The 7,549-nt window shown below is 49.2% G+C and overlaps 1 protein-coding gene across 1 annotated transcript in view; it reads left to right on the forward strand.

Moving 5' to 3' along the window:
- The window catches only part of GNA12 (guanine nucleotide binding protein (G protein) alpha 12), a 68,548-nt gene that overhangs the window by 23,896 nt on the left and 37,103 nt on the right, over positions 1-7,549 (forward strand). The gene's annotated exons all lie outside the window — the stretch shown is intronic.

Consider the following 7,549-nt stretch of genomic DNA (forward strand, 5'->3'; position numbering starts at 1 on the left):
CGGGGAGCCTGCCCTGCCCTCCCGGTGAGCGTAGACGAGCGCCGGGAACGCGAGAGGAACGGGCCGCAGCCTCGATGCCGAGTGTTTATCCGGAAAAGGTCAGCCGTGTACCTGGTAGGACATGGGGGCGCCTGGACGTCCCCGCCTCACCAGCGATCGGTGGTCCAGCGTCCACCTGGGCCCCTGCCGCCCTGCGGGGTGCCGTCGGGTGAGACCGAGCTTGAGCGCATGTCTCCCCGCATCAGCCGGGAACCCATGACCCCTCGCGTCTCGGGTACCAGCCTGTTCCCACCCCCTCTGCGCGCACCTAGTTGCTTTGTTTGTTTGCGTCCGGATACAATCGCCTCCCTTTAATACACGTCTTAGGTGCCGTGGGTCTCCAGGTTCTCCTCTGTCTCTTGCTCCGATTTTACTCCTTACAATTTATTGGGGGGAAAAACAAGAAACCTATAGATGGACAGAGTCTGGTCCCGGTGTCTCCCTAGCCTGTGTGTGCGGGGTCTGGGGGACCCGCCCAGAATGCCCCTGGATACCCATTTCCCTTGTTTCAGGTTCTCATCTCCCCTGCCTGTCCCTTCACCGCCCTCCCCAGGCCTGGTGGTGGGAACCAAATTACAGGTTGAGGAGGGTTGTCTGGAAGCCGAGGTAGAGGCCGCAGCCTGGAGGCGAGGTTTGTGTGCCCGAGGGACTTAAAGTTAGACAGGGGCGTAGCTCCCTTCCCTCCGGCACGTTTTCCCTCCTCACCCCCAGGAAGCTCTGGCCTTGGCCGGCTAGGGCTCCTCGCCGGGGCCTGGGTGCTGGGATCCTGGGACCCTGGGCTGCCAGCGTCCAGGCCCGCATCCGGAGTCCCGCGCCCGCATCCCCACGTGATGCGTCTGTTACTGAAATATTTCACTGTCGTAGAAATAGCCCTTTTAGGATCAGGGAGAGAGCGACCTGAGTGATAAAACCTCCCCTTCCCTCGTCACCTCTTTCCAAAGCCCCTCGTGAGTCAGCCGGCCCAGCCCTCCGAGGCCGGGTGCCCGGGGCGATTCCGGGACCCACCGCTGTGTGTTTGAAATTCCCCTCGTCCTCTGGGGTAAAGTGCACTTGATTGTCTTTCTGTGTCCCCCGCCAGCGATGCTTTCTGCTGCTTTTCTGGCCTCCAAGCCGGGCACAAAGATCCGGCCGACTGTCTCCTCGTTCCTTTAAACTCGAGAGGCAGAGAAGATACTTTGGAAAACACAGAATCTTCGTCTGGATCGGTGTGGAAATGTGTTTTAGGAAGCTCAGTCTTAAGCTTTTCCCGACGCATAGAAACATGAGCCTCACTGACTTAGCAACACACACGGGATTGTTGAACCAGCACCCAGTTTCCTTCCCACGATTTTCACTAATTGCAGTTCCTAGTGTGAAGCTCACTTCATTTCTTGGGACTATTTCAGTAGCTCGTTCGGTCGGATCCCTCAGGGGAGAGGCTTGGGGTGGCTTCGCTGGGGGACAGTGGAATGACGCTGTTCAGAACAGTATTTGTGCCTAAGGAAGGTCTCGTGGCAACAGGCTGTTTGTAAAGCGCTAGCTGCGCGCCAAGCTCATGGCCAGGCCCTCACACCCGCATTCACCTCCCATGGCACTTCCGCTGGCTCCGTGCCATTTAGCCAGGAGAATTCGGAGATCGGGGGTTCAATTCAAGGCCAGTTACCTAATTAGTAGGTGGCAGAGCTGGGAACCTGGTCTTTTTTTTTTTTAATTTTGAAATAATCACAGAGTCCTATGCAGTTGTAAGAAATAATACAGACATCATGTCCCCTCCACCTAGTCAGCCTCGGTGGAAGTATCTTGCGAAACTGCAGTGCAGCGTTGCAGCCGGGATGTTGACGTGGGGAAAGGTACAGAACATTCCATCACCTTAAGGCTGCCTCATGTTGCCTTTTATAGCCACTCCCTGCCCTGGCACTGACCTGTCTGCTCTCGATTGTATACTTCTGCCACTTCAAGGATATTATATACGCAAAACAGGCAAAATGTGATCTTTTGGAATTGGCTTTTCGCACTCAGCTGAACTCCCTGGGGATTCACCCACGTTGTTTCATGTGTCAATCACCAGACGTTTCTGTTTTTTTATTGCTGATCAGCATCCGTGGTGTGGATTTACCACCGTGCACCGTTTACCTGTTGGGGAACATCTGGGTCCTTTCCCGTTTCTGTCTCGTATGAGCAAATCTGTGAACACTTCTGTACATGTTTTGGTATGTACATCAGTTTTCGTGTATCCGGGATAAAATTGGTCAGTTGTATGGTAGCTGCATGTTCAGTTTTGTTTTTTAGTTTTTTGTGATTTTCTTTTTCCTTTTATTTATTTATTTTTGTTAGTCCTCACCCAAGGATGTTTTTCCATTGATTTTTTAAAAAAAAAATTTTTTTTATTGATTTTAAAGAGGAAGGGAAAGGGAGAGAGAAACATCCATGATGAGAGAGTCATGGATCGGCGGCCTCCTGCATGCCCCCCACTGGAGATCAATCCCACAACCCGGGCATGTGCCCTGACTGGGAATCAAAAATCAAAACCTTGACCTCCTGGTGCATAGGTCAGCACTCAACCACCGAGCCACACCGGCTGGGCTGCATGTTCAGTTTTGTGAGGACACTGTCTGCAAAGTGGTGCACCGTTTTACACCCTCACCAGCCCTGGGGGAGTGAGCCGGCTTCTCCACACTCCCGCCGGCACTTGGCCACCGGTGTCGCCTCTTCAGTCCAGGCGTCTGTAGGTGTGAGTGCCGCCGCGCTGCTGTGTGACCACATTGCCCTCGTGGGTCGCAGTGTGGAACGCCTTTCCGTGAGCTCGGTGCCACCCGGCACAGATACGTGGTTTGCAAGTATTTTCTCCCGGTCTGTCTGCAGTGGTTCTCAACCTTCTGGCCCTTTAAATACAGTTCCTCATGTTGTGACCCCCAACCAGAAAATTATTTTCGTTGCTACTCCATAACTGTCATGTTGCTACTGTTAGGAATCGTCATGTAAATATCTGATCTGCAGAATGGTCTTAGGCGACCCCTGTGAAAGGGTCGTTCGACCCCCAAAGGGGTCGCGACCCACAGGTTGAGAACCGCTGGTCTAGGGTGACTTTTCATCCCCTCGACTTTCAGGGAGCCAAGTTTTCCCTTTTAATGAGCTCATTTCATCAGTTTTTCCCTTTATGGCTCATGCTTTTGATGTCAGGTCTCAAAACACTTCGTCTAGCCATAGAGCCCAAAGATTTCCTATTTTTTTTCTAAAGGTTTTATAGTTTTACATATTGCATTTAAGTCCCTGATGCATTTTGAATTAATATTTGTATAAGGTGAAGGGTTTTTTTTCTTTTCTTTTCCCTTTTTTTTTTTTTTTGGCCTATGTATATTAAATTGTTCCAGTAACATCTGTTGAAAAGACTGTCTTTCTTCCATTGACTTGCTTTTGCACCTTTAGTCAAAAATCAGTGGGGTCGGCCCTGGCCGGGCAGCGCAGTTGGTTGGAGCATTGTCCCGATAGGTCATGGTTGCTGGTTGAGTCCCCAGTCAGGGCACATAGAAGAATCAACCAAGGAAGGAATAAATGAACGGAACAAAAAAAATATCAATGTTTCTTCATCCCCCCCCCTTCCTCCCTCTCTCTCTCTCTCTCTCTCAAAAAATCAATAACTTAAAATTTTTTTTTTAAATCAGTATGGTTCTATTTCTGGGTTCTCTGTTCCACCCACTGATCTGTCTGTCTCTCCTCTGCCAGTATCACACTGTGTTGATTACTGTAGCCATATAGTAGGCCTTAATATAGATGAAAACAATTTCAAGATTTCTTAGTTATTCCCGGAACGGTGCCTTTCCTTATAAATTTTAGAATAAGTTTGTCTGTGTCTATAAAAAAACTTTGCTTGGATTTTTATAGCAATTTTATTAAAACTACAGATCAATTTGGAGAGAATAGACATCTCTGTTGTGGTGAGTCTTACAGTCCATGAACATGGTATGTCTTCATTTACAGTGGTTCTCAACCTTCCTAATGCTGCGACCCTTTAATACAGTTCCTCATGTTGTGGTGACCCCCAACCATAACATTATTTTCGTTGCTACTTCATCACTGTAATGTTGCTACTGTTAGGAATCGTCATGTAAATATCTGATATGCAGGATGTATTTTCATTGTTACAAATTGAACATCATTAAAGCATAGTGATGAATCACAAAAACAATATGTAATTATATGTGTGTTTTCCGATGGTCTTAGGCGACCCCTGTGAAAGGGTTGTTTGACCCCCAAAGGGGTCACGACCCACAGGTTGAGAACCGCTGGTTTAGAAGGTCCTCTCTGACCGGCATTTTGTGACTGTCAGCCTGTGCATCCTGCCTGTGCTTTGTTACATTTGTACTAAAGCATTTCATTTCCTTTGGAGCCGTTTTAAAGGATACTGTGCTTTTATTTTCCATTTCCAAATGCTCCTCGTTAGTACAGCAACGGGACTGATTTTTGTGTCTCAGCCTTGTGTCCGGTGACCATGTGGAATATACTTATTGGTTCCAGGGCTTTCCCGTACATTCCTTGGGATTTTGTAGATAAATCATCGTGTTATCTGCAGATAGGGACAGTCTCATTTATTCTTGCCCCACGGGTATGCCTTCTACTTCTTCTTCTTGCCTTAGTGCAGCACGAGGACTTGTCCTGTTATGTTGAACTGAGTGGTGAGAGTGGCCTTAGCTTCTGTTCCTTTCCTTTTCATTTTTGTCCATCTTCCTAGAAGTTTATCAGATTTCTTGATTTTCTCCCCCCGAGGATCCAGCTTTTTATTTCATTGGTTCTTCTTTATGTTTTTTTTTCTATTTTTTAAAAATATTTATTTTATTGATTTCAGAGAGGAAGGGAGAGGGAAATAGAAAAATCAATGGTGACAGAATCATTGATTGGCTGCCTCCTGCACGCCCCCTACTGGGGATCGAGCCTGCAATCCGGGCGTGTGCCCTTGGCCGGAATCGAACCTGGGACCCTTCAGTCCACAGGCCGACGCTCTATCCACTGAGCCAAACCGGTTAGGGCTTTTTCTATTTTCATTTGCACTTATTGCTACTCTATCATTTCCTTCCTTCTACTTCCTTTGGGTTTATTTTGCTGTTTTTTTCCCGAGTTTCTTGAGGTGGAGACTGGCGTGTTTATTTGAGACATGTCCTCTCTTCTGCTGTAAGCGTTCCTAGTGCTGTAACTTCCCGCCCGGCACCGAGTTCGCCTGCCCACATGTGTCTGTGTGCGGTATTTCCGTTTTCATTTAGATCCACGTGCGTTTCGATTGCTTTTGCGATGTCTTCTCTGACCCACAGATGACTCAGAGCCGCGTCGTTGTTTCTGAGAGGTTATGGGTTTTCCCGCCGCCTTTGTTACTGAGTTCTCTGACTCCATTATGGCCAGAGCACTCTGTGTGGTTTCGTTTTCTTTTAAATTTGTCAGGGTCTGAATATGGTCTGTATTCTGTGCGCCCGTGTCTGGGAACGGTCCATGGGAACTGGAAAAGGTGGTTATTCGGGGCAGTGCTCTCCTATGTCAGTGAGATCCTGTTGGTTGACGGGATGTTTTCCTGTCGCCTCGCTGACCGAGGGCTGGCAGCTGCTGAGAGTGCCGTGTCCAAGTCTCCACCCTCCACGCAGTCACTGCCGACCGAAAGCCTTACCGATGACATGACAGTCCGTCCGCGCGTATTGTGTATGTTATATGTATTATCCACTGTATCCTTACAATAACGTGAGCTCAAGGAAAGCGCATGTTAAGAAAGTCACAAGGAAGAGAAGGCACATTTGCAGCACCTATTGGAAAAAATCCGTACGTAAGTGGCTCCAGCGGTTCAAGGCCGTGTTGTTCAGGGGCCGCCGGTATGATGGTGGATTTGTCGGTTTTCCCCCTTTAGCTCAGTGTTGGCCTCGAGTAGGCTGAGCCTCTGTTGTGTGGTGTGTAAATATTCGGATTACGTCTTCCGGGGGATTGATCCCTATGTCATTAGTGGTTCCCTCCTTGTCTCTGGCAGTTTTCTTTGCTCTGACATCTGTCTGTCTGAACGCAGCCACTTTTCTGTCCTGAGTGCTATCGGGGCATATGTTTTCCATCCGTGTACTTGTAACCGACCTACTGAGTTGCGTGAATTGAGTTTTATAGTCAGCGTGTTGTTACATCGTATCATCTTTATCTACTCTGTTCATATCTGTCAATTAGTTTGTATATTTAGACCATTTACATTTAAGGTAAAGTAACTGTTAATATGTTGGGGCATAAGTCTCATTTTATTGTTATTATTTTTTGATCCTCACCTGAGGATATTTTTCCCATTGATTTTTAGAGAGAGTGGAAGGGAGGGGGAGAGTCAGAGAAACATCGATGTGAGAGAGACACATCCACTGGGTGACACCTACGCGTGTTCCGACCGGGGCTAGGGATGGATTGAGCCTGCAACCGAGGGAAGTATGTGCCCTTGACAGGAATCGAACCCTCGATCCTTCAATCAGCAGGCCGGTGCTCTGACCACTGAGCAAACTGGCGAGGGCTCATTTTATTATTTTTTTATTTCTTACCTTCCTGTGGGTTATTTTTTTATTTTTAATCCTCACCTGAGGATATTTTTTCCATTAATTTTTAGAGAGAGTGGAAGGGAGGGAGGGGGGAAAGAGAGAGAGAGACACATTGACCAACCGCCCCCTGGCTGGGAATCGAACCCGAGACCCTTCGGTCTAAGGGCTGACACTCCAACCACTGAGCCACCGGCCAGGGCCTCCCTGTGGGTTATGGGAAGGTGTCTCAGGATTCTGTCTTTGATGATTGGTTGTCACGTGTGTCAGGCACAGCTCTGCCTCGTTTCGTGGCGGTGGCTCTAGGTTTACTATACACACATCTAGAGCAGTGGTTCTCAACCTGTGGGTCGAGACCCCTTTGGCGGTCGAACGACCCTTTCACAGGGGTCGCCTAAGACCATCCTGCATATCAGATATTTACATGACGATTCATAACAGTAGCAACATGACAGTTATGAAGTAGCAACGAAAATAATGTTATGGTTGGGTCACAACATGAGGAACTGTATTTAAAGGGCCAGGAGGTTGAGAGCCACTGAAGCTGGTCCCGGTGCTGGAACCTGTGTTGCAGCTTGAAGTGAAGTGTGGACACTGTACTCCCACTCAGCTCCCTTTGCCCTCCACACCGTTCAAGCTTAAATGTCCTCCGTGTTGTTGTTATTCTTGGGACGTCGCATCCTTGGCTTGACTGCAGCCCTCAGATGGGGTTTCACACCCACCAAGGGCCGGCCCGTCTGCGCCTGGGCCCCGCCGCGGCCTGCTCTGAGCGTGTCCCTTCCTGACGCCCGCGTCTGTCCCTCTCCCTGTGGGAGCCTCTGCCGCCTTCTCTGCGTTCTCAGTGGGGTTTGCTCCCAGGCCTCTCGCTCTGCTTCGCCCCAACATCTGTGCCCCCGCCCCTGGAGGGCATCCTCGCCTGCGGTGGAGCCCATAGCGACACCTCTCCTGCCCACCGTGTCCTCTTGCTCAGTGGCTGGCATTTCAGGGGAGAGGGG

The sequence above is a fragment of the Myotis brandtii genome, unplaced genomic scaffold, assembly GCF_000412655.1.
Source record: "Myotis brandtii unplaced genomic scaffold, ASM41265v1 scaffold786, whole genome shotgun sequence".
In the NCBI taxonomy this organism is placed as follows: domain Eukaryota; kingdom Metazoa; phylum Chordata; class Mammalia; order Chiroptera; family Vespertilionidae; genus Myotis; species Myotis brandtii.